At 36.5% G+C, this 15416-nt stretch overlaps 1 protein-coding gene across 3 annotated transcripts in view; it reads left to right on the top strand.

The window, feature by feature from the left end:
* NRK (Nik related kinase) overlaps positions 1-15416 on the top strand; it is a 155240-nt gene that overhangs the window by 28396 nt on the left and 111428 nt on the right. The gene's annotated exons all lie outside the window — the stretch shown is intronic.

Genomic DNA, 15416 nt, shown 5'->3' with positions numbered 1-15416 from the left:
AAAAAGTATATATGCTGGGAGTTAGAGATTTGTGATGGAGTGATTTGCAGGAAAGATATCCCAGACCAAAAATATGTCGTACAGGACGCCTGGGTGGCTCAGTTGGTTAAGCGACTGCCTTCGGCTCAGGTCATGATCCTGGAGTCCCGGGATCAAGTCCCGCATCGGGCTCCCTGCTCAGCAGGGAGTCTGCTTCTCCCTCTGACCCTCTCCCCTCTCATGCTCTCTCTCTATCTCATTCTCTCTCTCAAATAAATAAATAAAATCTTAAAAAAAAAATATGTCGTACAGACAAACCTGCCACATTCCTTGAAATTCCCATTATTAGAGAGTCATTCCTCTGGACTTCTTACCAGAAATCACCTGTTCACATGCATATTATAAATTAAGTAATGCATTAAACCACTAATTAACACTTTACCACAGATGAGATTAGGTCTCACCTTAATCCCAAGGGAAATGAGGCACAAGGCAGGTAAATTATTTTTGATGGCTGTGAGAGAGGGGAGAGGGAGACTTTTGTAACATGGGAAGTTTTTCCCAAGGAAAGCAAAGCCAGATATAGTACCTATTAAGAGGAGAGCCTTATGGGCAACATTGGAGGGGCCAGTGGAAGGAGGGCAGGGGGATGAAGGCAAAATACACTTTGCCGGAGGTTGTCCAATTGCCCTTGATGAAGGGAGCCTGCTTCTCTCACTCTTTGAGGCTCAAGTATCTCTTGCTCAGAATGACCCACCACTGACCCTGGTTCATTTAAATGCAAAGCAACAAAAGGAGAAAGCCTGGAGGGACTTAATCCTACAATTTTGGTTACACAGTATTAAACAGCTGATTGATTTGCCCTGTTCAGTGAAGAGAACACACACACACACACACACACACACACACACACACACACACACACACAGGCACACATGTTCAAAGCAACTGTTTGTCAATTCAGAGAAAAAAGTTAAAACTATATTAGACTGATGGAGAAACAATTTTCTCAATCTTTTTTGCAAATGCCATTTTCTGTTTGCTCACCTGAATCTCAGTCAGAGTTGTGGGTCCTACTAAGTCCTTTGGTGGAGAGGAGAACTAACTCTTGGGAGAAAGAAAAATACTGTCAGAACATTTCAATATGCTGAAAATGCAAGCTCAGGGATCTAGGCTGAAGGTGGATAAAGCGGTTGGGGTAAATGGTCACTTAGATTTGGCTGTTTTAAGTTAACTGAAAAAAGGTGAAATGGTAAAAGTTCTGGTCTTGGTTGTAAAAAGTTTTGGGACATCGGTCATCATGAATGCTACTATGAATTTTATCTTTCTTTCTAGATATCAATAAAGCACATTTGTCCAGATGTCCTGAGCAGCATATAGTTAAGAGACTATATTCCCTTAAAAAAATGTGCTCTTCTTTCATCTGCTCTTGGATCATCCAGTTGCTCTTTGTTCATATGACTTAAATCTTGAACTTTTTTTTTCCTTTTTTTATATTTGGCCTTGTAAAAGAGGAATTAAAGCATGTAGCAAATCTAAGCAGTAGGATTTAAACCAAGCCAAGTGCATGAGCTCTCTTTCTTACTCCCCTCCCGCCCCAAAGTTAGCATCTATTTCTAAAGCGACACCAATGTTTTCAGTTAAGAAAGTCAGCTGAGGGCGCCTGGGTGGCTCAGTCGGTTGAGAATCTGCCTTCGGCTCAGGTCATGATCCCAGAGTCCTGGGATCGAGTCCCGCATCGGGCTCCCTGCTCAGCAGGGAGTCTGCTTATCCCTCTGACCTTCCCCCCTCTCATGCTCTCTCTCTCTCTCAAATAAATAAAAATCTTAAAAAAAAAACTAAAAAAAAAAAAAAAAGTCAGCTGAAGTGGTATGAATAGGGACCACTTTCTTAAAGGAAGCCCAGAAGCTAGGACTGAAGTCTTGGCAGAAAACATAGTGGAATTAAAATCTAGTCAGTATGGATTTACTGGAAGTATGCTCAAACTTCTCCAAGCCCCCTAAGATCTTAACAGTTTTGGTGGCAAAGGAAGGTGAGATATAGTGATTTAAAAATAATTTTTTGAATACCCTATTAGAAATACCCTACTAATCTATCAAGCAAATGATGAAATTAATTTTTTCCTTCTCTGGCTTACCAGTTTCTTCCTGTAAAGTTCAGTGCTGTGTTGCAGCCATCCTTGAAATGACTCTTTAGTGTTAATTTTATGACCTTTTGAAGTGGTTGATTCACAGATTCTACTTTCACATGTTAACACCCTTAGTACAGTGGTTCTCAAAGTTTGGCCTCTGGACCACACACCAGTATCACTCAAGAACTCGTTAGAAGTGCAAATTCTTGGTTGCTACCCCAGAACTACTAAATCAGAAACTCAAACTAGGGAAGGAGTGCTGGTTGTGGGAGCAGGAGAGCTGTGTTTTAACAGATTAGATATTTCTGAGGCATGTACCAAGTAGAAGAGTCACTGCCTTAGGACATTCCTTAGTTACACACCATCCTTGAAGGTGCTCTTTTGTTCCCTTATTGCACATACTACATGTCCCCATGTCAGGCATATGCATTTATATACATTATTTTCCACATTAAGTTCTTAAAGGATATAAACTTGAGGAAGGTATTTAACACTCTTTCATAATAAAAATAAACTATAAACTATGAAAACATGTCCTTGAGCATTGACAGAAGCAAATCTCCTGATTCCTTTACTCCCATACCACAAATCCCTAAAAATGTAGAAATACATGTAGCCCTGGTTTTGATTATAGAATTAGTTACTTTTCCTTGCTTTGCATATGTATCCTGTTAGTGAATTGGAAACTTAAGCAATTTGTTCCTTACATCTTAATATACAGTTGAGTAGCATTTTGGGGCTGTCTTCACAAAATTCTTTCTTGGCAAGTTAGTGGTGGCAGCTTAGTGCCATGGTTTGGAGCACTGTAACAGCATTCTGTAGTAAATTTCCCCAAGATGATGGCTTACAATTGACTAAATGTTTCTGCAGAACTTTCAGATCTGAAAACCTGGGCACGATTTCTCAGAAAGGACGTAAGTTGCAGTTGGTAATGGAGTGAGTTGTATGATCCCCTATCCTGGTAGTATTTATAGAGTGAGATCCTTTGCAGATGATTTGAGGAACTTCATTGTTTTGCTGCCAGATTGGTCTACTCCAGTTAACTTGGTCAATCAACTTAATAATAAAAAAGAAACTTCATCAAACCAGTTGTTTGACTAAATTAACTCTTGATTAACTGTACAGCTGTTTATTTCATTCAAGACACATAGCCTGAAGACACAGCCTAACTTCGATATATTCCTAATAAGAAACTGAGGAAACACTAACATCTGCAAGCCATGTGAATATAATTTCATGTTTGGTTAATGGGCTTCAGATGAAACTTAATCATTTGAGTCACAGGAAGCACCAAACTTTTTATAGTCTAGTACACTTCACATACATTTCTTTTAACCTGAACCCAAGTTGACTAAACCCAGGTTCGCTATGGTCTGGTACATAACATTATAAGTGCACATGTCAGATGATAAATGTTTTGCTCTCTCTAGGTTGAGTTTCAGCATTTACAAGGTAATCCTAAGTTGTATTAGCTCTCCTTATTCTTATTTTAAATAAATAAAACCTGGATTGCTTTGGGGAGCTACAGTGTATTGCAAAAAGCAAGAGCTTTGGAATCACTCAGACCTGGGTTTTAACCCTAATTCTGCCCCTTTCTGGGTGATGTTAGGCAAATTACTTATCTGAGCCTCAACTTTCCTCTTCTGTAAAATTAAGGATGGTACTATTTACTTCACAAGACACAGTGCCTGGTACTTAAGAAGTTTTTGGTAAATTCTAGTTACCCCCTTTTAGGACAAAGGCATCTACACTTGAGAATCTAAATTAATAGGCATAAACATGGAGTTGTCCTGGTGACCTGGGGGAGTATACTGTGTGTCTTCCTGACAGAATCAGTCATGAGCTGTATGTATGGTAATATATCAGCTGTTGAACAGAGGAAAAAAGAGAAAGGGAAAGAGCCTGAGGTTGGCATCCTTGTGATCTGATTTAATAACAAGGATAAAAACAAGAGTTTTGATTCAACAATACCAAATGGTAAAATGGAAGTACAGAACTCTGAGGAAAGAAGTAAAAAGTAGGATTGGGAGGAGGAAAGGTATCTTTATAATTGAACTAGGGGAGAATTCAGAAATCATTGTAATACAGTGCATATTTTAATAGGTACTATAAAAAGAGATGAATGACAGTGCGAGTTGTGGGACAGAAGAAGGAAGAGACATATTGATATTATTCTGATTGAGAAGATTGGGAATGGGGGGTTTCTGAAAGCTTTCTCTTTACAACATCTCACCTCCTCTAGTTGGGAGCATACATAATTGATTATTTCCTCATGTGACTAACTTCTGAATGATAATCTTTAACTTATAAAACAAAAGAATCAAGGAAAATTATTGTCAATAGAAGATATTCATACCTCTCTTTTTTTGAGACAGTAACATTTTTTCACTGTGCTCTGACTTTGACAGAAAGAAGATAACATGAAATCCACTAAACCACTGTGGATATTATGTTTTTTTGTGGAAGATGAAATATGTAATTAAGGTATCAACTCATGCCACAATTTTTTTTCATGCCTCACTTTTTAACACCACCCTAATGTACCTAACATTAAAGGAATAGCAAATTTAATGGATAAATTAGGATGAGCAGTCACTCTATACCTATTACTCAATCAACAATAGTTATGGTTTTCCTGTGAGGCATATGACCTATGAAAATAATTTTGTCTAATTTTTATCACTTTTTCAAGTTTTACATTTATCAACCACACTCGAAAGGAAAATTCAAGGTAGTAACATTTTTGTTGCTTCTTGTACTGATCTGTTTTCTATAATAATTTCTTTAATCAAAGAAAAATCTTTTGAACAGTTTGTACCTTATGAAAATTGACCTAAATATGTTGTTTTAGATGCATTAATAGTTGCTTACAACAAATTTGAAAACCAAGACATTTATGAGAAATTTCTGCTGAGGAAGTGCTTAGGTACCTAACAACTCTCATTGGAATTCTTGTTCTTAAAGGAATTCCAAATTCTGGGATTATGTTTATTCTTCACTTTTGCCACTTGATCTTCAATGGTATGTAAACAGTCTGTAATAAAGTAACACTAATGCTCCTGGAATGTCATGAAAAATCTCATTTTAGTCCATTATGTCATAGGGTTAGTGCTCATGTACATATGATGCTAGACATCTGGATATTTGACATTTGAATATTATGGCATGACATTGGTATTGCCAATGTGCATGTTCGTTATTTAAGAACCTTTATGGATGCAACAACAGTTGAGAACAACATCAGTATTTGTTATGTTTATAGGCCATTCCAGTTTCAGTAAAGTAGAAAAAAATAATATGCCAGGTTGAGAATACCATTGCATAGGACCACTGACATTTTAGGGACAGAAATAGGGACCTCAGGACCACTTATAGGAATAAAAATGTCTGATTTTCTTAGATACAGCAGTATCTAAAATTAACTATCCACATATATGAGGCTATTTCAAACATGCTAAATCAAATAAATTTAATCAGTAAGTGGGTTGCTGAGGTTCAATTAAGAAAATTATTTGACTCAACAAATAGTGAAAGGCAGTATTGTATAATCATTAAAAACATGGGATCTAGATTTTCTGGATTTATATCTTGGCTCAGTCACATGTGATCCTGGGCATATGACCTCAATTTTCTCATCTGTACAGTGGGTATAATAATTCTCAGGGGCACCTGGGTGGCTCAGTTGGTTAAGCAACTGCCTTTGGCTCAGGTCATGATCCTGGATTCCCTGGATCGAGTCCCGCATCGGGCTCCCTGCTCGGCAGAGAGTCTGCTTCTCCCTCTGACCCTCCCCCCTCTCATGTGCTCTCTCTCTCTCTCTCTCATTCTCTGTCTCAAATAAATAAATAAAATCTTAAAATAATAATAATAATAATTCTCAGTAGTAAATAAGTAGTAAGTACTAAGGATTAACTGAATTTATATACGTAACAATTCTTAGAACAGAATCTAGTACATTGACAGCCATCTAAAATTATTTATTTTTTATTTTTATTTTTTAAAATTTTTTATTGTTATGTTAATCACCATACATTACATCATTAGTTTTTGATGTAGTGTTCCATGATTCATTGTTTGTGCATAACACCCAGTGCTCCATGCAGAACGTACCCTCTTTAATATCCATCACCAGGCTAACCCATCCCCCCACCCCCCCCTTAAAATTATTTATTTTTATTGTTTTTATTAGTTATTTGAATCTAATGGCTCTTTGTTGTGGAATAGTGGCAACGCAATAATCAGCATATTAAAGAAATTGAGATTGATTCATTGCTTTTTTTAAGCAATCATTATTTTTATTGCTCTAATCTGCTATTAAGAATATAGTATTGCTGGGGGCGCCTGGGTGGCTCAGTCATTAAGCGTCTGCCTTCAGCTCAGGTCATGATCCCAGGGTCCTGGGATTGAGCCCTGCATCAGGCTCCCTGCTCAGCGGGAAACCGGCTTCTCCCTCTCCCACTCCCCCTGCTTGTGTTCCCTCTCTCACTGTGTCTCTCTCTGTCAAATAAATAAAATCTTAAAAAAAAAGAGGATACAGTATTGCTCTATAATCTTGAATCTAGAATCACACCCCTCTTAAGATACGGGCTTTCAGTTAAGAAGTGAAAGATTGGTAGAGATTCATGTTGCACATTACTCTTTAGCCAGCTACCAAGCAACCAAATGTAAATAATTTATAAATTAAAGCTTGCCTTTTGTCAGAGGATTTGAGGTCATTTAAAATGTTAATATGCATTGTTAAGATTAAGATGAAAGATCAGAAACCAATTAGGAGAAGAATAATAAAGATAATTATCTCAATAATCTATGATAAGGAAATAAGTTCAGTTGAATAATAAAAATCCGGATTTTCTGGAATCCAAGGCCAAAATTTTTTAAAAAAGGAAAAAGAAAAACACACCCTACCCAAAACTATGATGGCATTTATATCAATTTGTGGAGAACTATATATTTAAGGGAAAGAAAACTAAATTTTTTGCAATCATATTTCAATTGGTTCAGCCCAACCAAAGAAAGCCTTAATTTACTGGGGGTTTTGTTACATAAATAACTTGTAGGACAATGAAGGAAATAAAACTAGCTTAAAAAGCTATTTCCAGGTGTTTTTTGATAGGTGGGCACACATTCAGCAGGGTTTCACAAATCTTCTGTCTATAATAACCTTCAAGACTGACTCTGTAAAATATATGAATAAGCAAAATTTCCTCTGCCATTTCCTCTTCCTCTTTTGTTGCCACTTCCTTTCTTTTTCCCTTCCTCCATTCATTTTTTTTTCTTCCTTTCTTTGATTTGGTAGAGTGCCTCACAGGATTGTCACCTGAAGAACCCTAACTAATCAAGTAAATTGACCTATATCTCCTGCCTTTCTCTTTTCTACTTAATAAGAGAGCAAATGAACTCGCATTTTAGAAAGCTTTCCAGCAAAAATGGGATCAAGAGTGTTTTTTGGTTCCCTCACAATTAAGCTAAACATTTAGTCAAAGAGAACTTTCTATTAACTGTAAGTCCATTACCTGCACTGTCAATATAGTAAGAATAAAATACCACCTGAAGGGATTTTTCTGGGAGAGTGAGACTATTCTATGTTTTGACTGTGGTGGTGGTTACATGACTGCATGTGTTTGTCAAAACTAATAGAAATATACACTAACAGGTAAATTTTACTAATGTAAATTATACTTCAGTAAACCTGCCTAAAAAAAAGTGTGCCATCTCCACTTTTTTTTCTTCTTGGTGTTGGAGAAATGTGGATGGATGGATGGATGGATGGATGGATATCCAAAATTCTATAGAGATAAAATTATGTAGTTATAGAAAAACACTGAGACTGAGAACCTAGAAGCAGAATTTCAGGCTCAGCCACACCTTGAGCTCTTCCAAGTGACACCAATAAGTTTACTTTCCCTTTCTGGAAGTTGTTTTTGCCTCTACAAACTTAAGGGGTTGGACTAGAATCTCATTAAGCTCAGGCAATTCTCTGTCGAGGTGACCTGATTTGGAGGGAGGGTGGAAGGAGAGGTTAGGGAGATTTGTTTAAGTGTCAGAAAGTAAATCATCTGTCACAAAAACAGGTGGAATGGATAATGTCATGTGAAATTTGAGAAACATCTGTTCGCCTATAGAAGTGTCTGGGTCAAGATGGAGCCACCTGGGTGAAGTGATGTATCAGGTTGCCGAAATCAGAATCTCATTGACCCAAGACATTTTGACCAGTGTAAAAAGAAACTATTATCAGTTTTATAGTTTTTAGGGTTGTTTTTACTTTCTTTAATTTCTGGGAATTGTTTTTTGGGTTTTTTTTTTTTTTTTGGAGCTAGTAGAGGAAGAGGAAAGTTAATTAATGAAGTTTTTCTCAGTATAAGAGAAGTATACTTACCTTAGAAGAGTAAAGATTGCCTCTAAGATGAATAGTTACTATTTTATGAATATTTTTTGGCTTGCTTTTTTGTAATTTCTTGCTTAAATAGATCTCTTTAAATTAGAGAAATAAGAAAAACCTGTATCATTGATTGCATCAGTATAGAATGTGCAAGAGTAATTCATTGAGCAATATTGAATGTGCTGTAATATAACCTGATTATGTCTGGGAGACCTGGGTTTCCTTTCCCACGCACAAATAGACCTACAAAAAATAGTAAACTTGATAAGATGGTAATTTGAAAAAGAAATAATAGGAGCCAAAGCAAACCATGTTCTCTGGTTGAACTTGGTTGTCTTCAACCTATAAATAGCATCTATAAATGAAACTTACCAGATAAGATTCTCCAGTGATAAGTTAGAGTACTTTTATGTCAATTACTTGTGAATAATTGTATATAGCCAGTGTCAGCATGGTTTTAGTGATTCATAACCCAGTGAGGGTTATGAATTAAGATAAAATAAGATAAAATTAAGATTAAGATAAAATCTGGCTTGAGTTTAGAAAATTGCAGCCACTGAGAAGACTGCATATATCTCAGAAACACACTGGAATGTGTTCCTCAATAGAGTGCAGGGACCCAGGCTTCTATTGGAAAATACTTTAAAAAATATATTACAGATATCCCTGATGAGAGATAACTACTTTATAGTGTTCACTTAACAGCCACATGCTTAAGTAGAATTCTTTGCACTACCTTATTTTGTGTTCCTATAATCACATGTTTGATTGTGGAGGGTGGTAGGGTGCAGAAACTTTCTGAGGGGGCAATATGGGTAGTTGGGGATCCCTTGCCACACAGAAAGCTTGTAAAGAGTAATAAAACTGGTTGATGGTAATTTTAATAGCCTAGTTGACCCTGAACCTCTTGAAGGTGAAGTCCTAGACTTAATTTGTTTTTGAAGCTTAAGCCCAGCACCTTTCATTGAATAAATTAGTTGTTTGGTTTTATATTCTTTTAGTGGTTGCTATGTGTCAGGCACTGTGCTACTCCTTTCGTGTATGTTCTTTCAATCTCTAAAACATTCCTGTGAGAAAGGTAGCATCATTCCTATTTTACAGATGAGGAAACAGACTAGAGAGGTGAAGTAACTTGCCTATGATTGTCACATAGTTAGGTAATGGTATAAAGCTAAAATTCAAAAACCAACATACTCTTTCTACCATAGCAGAGCTTGCTTCACTGTCCAAAGAGATTAACCATATATTAATGTGTTCCTCTAATACATTACTAATAATTATTAAACTGTTTCTTTTGCTAAATTGTTCTGTAAAGACTAGAGGAAATTCATACTTAATGTTCCCACAGTCATTATTTAATTTATTTTCATTTTTAAGTAACAGCTTTATTGAGATAAACTTCACATAATGTTTACCCTTTAAAAGTATATAATTTGGGGGCTGAGTATATTCATAAATTTGTGCAACTGTGATCACTATCTGATTCCAGAACATTTTTATGACCCACAAAATAAACCCTGTACACATTAACAATCATTCCACATTCTGCCTCTCTCCAGCCTCTGGCAACCACTAATGTACTGTCTCAGAATATTTGCATATTCTGGAAATTTCACATAAATGGAATCACACAATATGTGACCTTGGGTAACTAGCTACTTTCACTTAGCCAGATAATTATCCTATACAAATTAAATAGGGGCATAAGACATTTTTGAAAACAAATAATGGTGCTATTTTTTATGGTTCATCATATTGTAGTATGAATCAGTGCATTATTTTTTATGGCTGAATAATATATAATTGTATGGACATACCACATTTTGCTTATTAATTCTTCAGTTTTGTGGGACATTTGGGTTGTTTCAATGATTTTGGCTATTATGAATAATGTTACTGTGATGATTCTTGTACAAGATTTTGCATGGATATATATCTTCAATCCTAGTGGGTGTATACCTTGGGATGGAGTTGCTGGATTATATGGTAACTATATGTGATTTTTTGAGGAACTGTAAGACTGTTTTCCACAGTGACTGCACCATTTTACATTCTCATTAACAGAAATGAAAGTTCTGATTTCTTTCCATCCTCCCCAATACTCTTTTCCATTAAAATAATTGTTATAACCATCCTTGTGGATATAGAATGGTATCTCATCGTGGTTTTAATTTGCATTTCCCTAAAGACTAATAATGTTGAGCATATTCTCATGTGCTTGTTGACCACTTGTGTATCTCCCCTGAATCGATGTCTATTTAAAATCCTTTGCTAATACAACTTCTTGATCAGATATATGATTTGCAAATATTTTATCTTATTCTGTGGGTTTTCATTTCATTTTGATAAAGTCCGTTTTATCTATATTTTCTTTAGTTGCTCTAAGAAAACATTAGCTAACCCAATGTTACAAAGATTTACCCATGTTTTTCCTAAGAGTTTCATAGTTTTTAGCTCTTACATTTAGGTAGGTGATCCATTTCAAGTTAGTTTTTGTATATGGTATGACTTCATTCTTCTGCAGGTTGTTTCAACACCATTTGTTATAAAGACTTATTTCTTCACCATAATTATCTTGACACTCTTGTCAACAATAACTTGACTGTAAATATAAATGTAAGAGTTTATTTAAGGTAATTTCATCTAATTATCAAAGTTTTTTGATGCCTGCTATGAATTTGATTTAGATATTTGAGTTTCACACTAAATGAAATGGTGATAAGATACAAACCATCCTTACTTGGAGTAAAATAATTATTGAAATAATTTGTCATCAAGGAAGAAAATTTGAATGGTTTCTAACTTTGAAAATAATTACACTTGGGACTTTGTTACAGTAAATTATTTTCTACTATAGCTTAACCTTAATTGTGAAATGGATTACCCAAGAGCTAGTTTTGAATAAGGTTATATATGTGTTGCCATTGACTGCCTTCTATTAAATGCAAGAAGAATTTCATATCCGTTAGCCACTAAAATTACAAAGGGGCAAAGAAAAATCAGCCAGATAATTATCCTATACAAATTAAATAGAAGCATAAGACATTTTTAAAAACATATAAGAAGAGGAAAGTTGTCACTCATCTCCAAAATGAAGAAGAAATATATTTTCTATTTTCTGAAGTGCTTTTCTTATGATTTTCCTTTGACTGAGATTCATTTCAAAGAATAACAATGGGTGACAGAATACTTTGGTACTATGATATGGAACATTTGATGTACAAACAAACTATACAGAGAAAAAGTTGTCTTTAAAATGGGTGTGTTTGTGCCTTTAACTTTCCTAAGTCAACATTTACAATGAATACAATTAGTGGCAGATGTTAAAACCAAGGTGGAGGGGATTGTGCTTATTTGTGCTCTTAATGCATCCAAGCAAGTTGAATAAATTTGTTTCCAGTGGATAATATATTTGTGTAAGAGGGGCACCACATAGTATTAGCTAATTCATATTTTAACTGTCCTTAAGTCATCTGAATGGTGAGTGATTGGTTTGAGAAGTATGAGTTTAGTCATTAAATTTTAAGAAGTAGCAGAAGTTGGGGCGCCTGGGTGGCTCAGATGGTTAAGCGTCTGCCTTCGGCTCAGGTCATGATCCCAGAGTCCTGGGATCAAGGCCCGCATTGGGCTCCTTGCTCCTTGGGAGCCTGCTTCTCCCTCTGCCTCTCTCTCTCTCTCTGTCTCTCATGAATAAATAAATAAAATCTTAAAAAAAAAGAAGTAGCAGAAGAGACTATATTCTTTTTATCCTGCAGAATAGGCCTGGGAAAAACAACCAATATTGTATACATGGTGAACAAGGAATAATAGTTAAGCTATGGGATGGTATGATACATGATTTATATGATTTTTATGAAACCTGAGCCCAAGCTTTTGTACCATATTGATTACATTTCCTGAAAGGCAAGAAAGAAAGACACTATGAAAACTCTAGGGGTGATTCTAAGGATGCTGAAGTCACAAAGGGTAAAAAAAGCAATTGTATTATTAAATACTGTTACTATCAGGGAATAGAGAGTTTTGTTCCAATACCCTCTATTTAGATTGGCCAAACTTCAAACTTTTAGGTTAGATAGTAACACACACACACACACACACACACACACACACACACACACACACACACACAGTTTTTAAAAGTCTCTGTGAGAAGAAAGTTACCCATTCCCATGTGTTAAAATTCTAATTGTCAGAGTTCTTGCTGGTGTTTAGTCAAAATCTTTCCTGCTTTAATTAAAGCCTATTTATCAGTTTCCTGCAGTCACAGGAGCATCCATGACCTTCTTTATGTATTTTTTAAGAATTTATTTGTTCATTTGAGACACAGAGATACAGAGAGAGAGAGAGAGAGAGAGCGCACAAGCAGGGGGAGAGGCAGAAGGAGAAGCAGGCTCCCCACTGAGCCAGGAGCCCCTGGGATCCCAGGACCCTGGGATCATGACCCGAGCCGAAGACAGATGCTTAACCATCTGAGCCACCCAGGCGCCCTGACCTTCTGTATATTTTTAAAAAAGATTTTATTTATTCCTTTGAGACAGAGAGATACTGAGAGAGAGCATGAGCAGGGGGAGAGGGAGAAACAGACTCCCCACTGAGCTGGATCCCAGGGGGTGGGGATCCCCTGGTGGGGCTCGATCCAAGGACCCCAGGATCATGATCTGAGCTGAAGGCAGTTGCTTAACCATCTGAGCCACCCTGGTGCCCCTTTCTGTATATTTGAAAACAATCCTCCAGGTTACCATTAAACCTTCTCTTCACTCAGCTCAGCAACCTCAGTATCTCTGAACTTCCCTAGATCCACTTGCCATCACTTTAGTTATTTCTATTATTCTTTTTAAAAGAGTGTCCTTCTCTTTAAAAGATAATTAATACTCAAATTGGCTTAAGTGGAGTCGCTTTAGAAGAGTCTGTGTTTGGGTTTTTTTGTTTGTTTTTTGTGTTTTTTTTTTTTTTTTTTTGATGAAAGAGAGAGCCTAAAATTTGAGAATTCTATCTAGGAGACTTCCATTTCTCACCTTGACATTTTTCAGACTGTTTTTTTTTTTTTTGTCACCATGTATGATCATATCTGAAAACTATATTAGCAAAGCTTAGGCCAAAGCATTTCTCAGAGGCTTTTGCCGTTGGAGTCAATTTGGCCATTAACCCAGGAGAACAACTTGTTTAATCAAATTGAGTCACTTTTTGCAAGAGGACAATCTAAGCTTTCCTTTATCCATGGTCATTCAATGCCATGCATAACAATATAAAGTTGTAGTTTGGATGGAGACTTAAAAATTGGGTTAAAAGGCTTTTTCCCTATTCCTATAAATTTGTTTAGTATATATACTTCAGTTATATGTTGAATTTAATTTATACATCTGAAGGGGCAGAGCTTAGAGTTACAAATTCATATAAAAAGGATCACACAGTTCTTGGTGTTTAACTTCAAAAATCTAAATGAGACACAGATAAAACACAGATACTTAGTTTGTAATGCTGTGGAGTACATCTAGTTACCCCGTAAACATAGAGTAGATCTTAAAATATCTATGGGTCACTGCCCAGTCATAACTGGCCAATTCTGCAAATTTACTCACCCTGTTTATTAGAGAAATCTTGTGTGAGCTCGAAGTTTCTAAATCCTTTACAGTTAAAAGAAATAAAGTATTAGTGGAAAAACTCTGAAACCCTCAAATAGACCAAGTAGAAGAAGTCAGATCTTTATATAAAATCACAATTTATTTTAGCTGGTGGCAAAGACCCATCAAGCCATTCAAAATTTAATGAATATGTATCTATTAAGTGAAACACACATAAGCACACATACACATATGTATGGTTCTCAATACCTGAATAATCTTATTGGTGCAAATTAGTACTTAAACTTGTTGGGGTAGAAAAGCTAGTTTCCATTTGGTTTTCTGTAAGACAGGGCTTTGTCAGGCCAGAATTAATTCAGGAGAACGAAACTAGATCATTTAGAGCATCTGAATTTTGCTGAGCAGCTAGTAAATGTTATAAATGCTAAGCAAAAAGAACTAGTAAGATGAAATGCTTTGGCTGCAGACTTTGCCCACTGTCAAAGGAAAGTCGATCTTTCCCCTACCCTCCCCTCCCCTCTCCTCCCCTTCCCTCCTTTATTCCTTCTCCTCCTCCTCCTCATCCTTTTTCCTCTTCTTCTCCTTCTTTCTCCTCATCCTCCTCTTCCTTCTTCTTTTTCTCCCCTCCACTCTCTCCCCATCAGTCTTTGTCCCTTCCCTCCATTCCCCCCTCCAGTTTGGACTGGAAGACAGCCTACATCTAATCATCCCATCAGCACCCCCACCCACCTTCACCCAATCAAAGTGGATGGTTCTACACAGCTCCCCCTTAGGCTTCTCTTGGGAGATTTTTTCCCCCTTCAAGATTGCCTTAAACATCTGTTGTAATCTGTGAATCTCCCCTGCATTTAAATGCTTGTTGCACTCTTTAACAACTGCTTAAACATATTGCAGGGGGTCCATTTCAGCATGACAATTATGAAACAATCTCACAGTCTCTCAAAGACCACACCTCCAGTGGTAAACTGGGGAGAGTGAGAGGAGAGATGGTGGAAGGTAACAGTGTTCCTTGGAGAGAAAGCTTAATTTTTGCAGGTATGGTATCCTTCTTAAGGAGGCCCCTGAGCTCACAGTCTTTCAGGTCCTGTCCCATAAATATATAGGGATTTTCTGACTTCTCATAGTTCACAATGGAATAAAGGTATATAGCGCATTATAAATAAGAGCAACTTTTAAATTAACTCACTGACAGTGACTCATGACCAAAACAACAGTGAACACCCTTGGAACCAGAGTACTTTGGTTTGGTGGAAGCTCAGGTGTTGGCTTAGAGAGATAGTGGATTTTTTTTTTATAATTGTCTTGCTGAATTGGAAACTTTGCAATATTTCAGCAGCTGTTAAGT

The sequence above is a fragment of the Zalophus californianus genome, chromosome X (assembly GCF_009762305.2).
Source record: "Zalophus californianus isolate mZalCal1 chromosome X, mZalCal1.pri.v2, whole genome shotgun sequence".
NCBI lineage: Eukaryota > Metazoa > Chordata > Mammalia > Carnivora > Otariidae > Zalophus > Zalophus californianus.
This window is presented reverse-complemented; position numbering and strand designations above follow the sequence as displayed.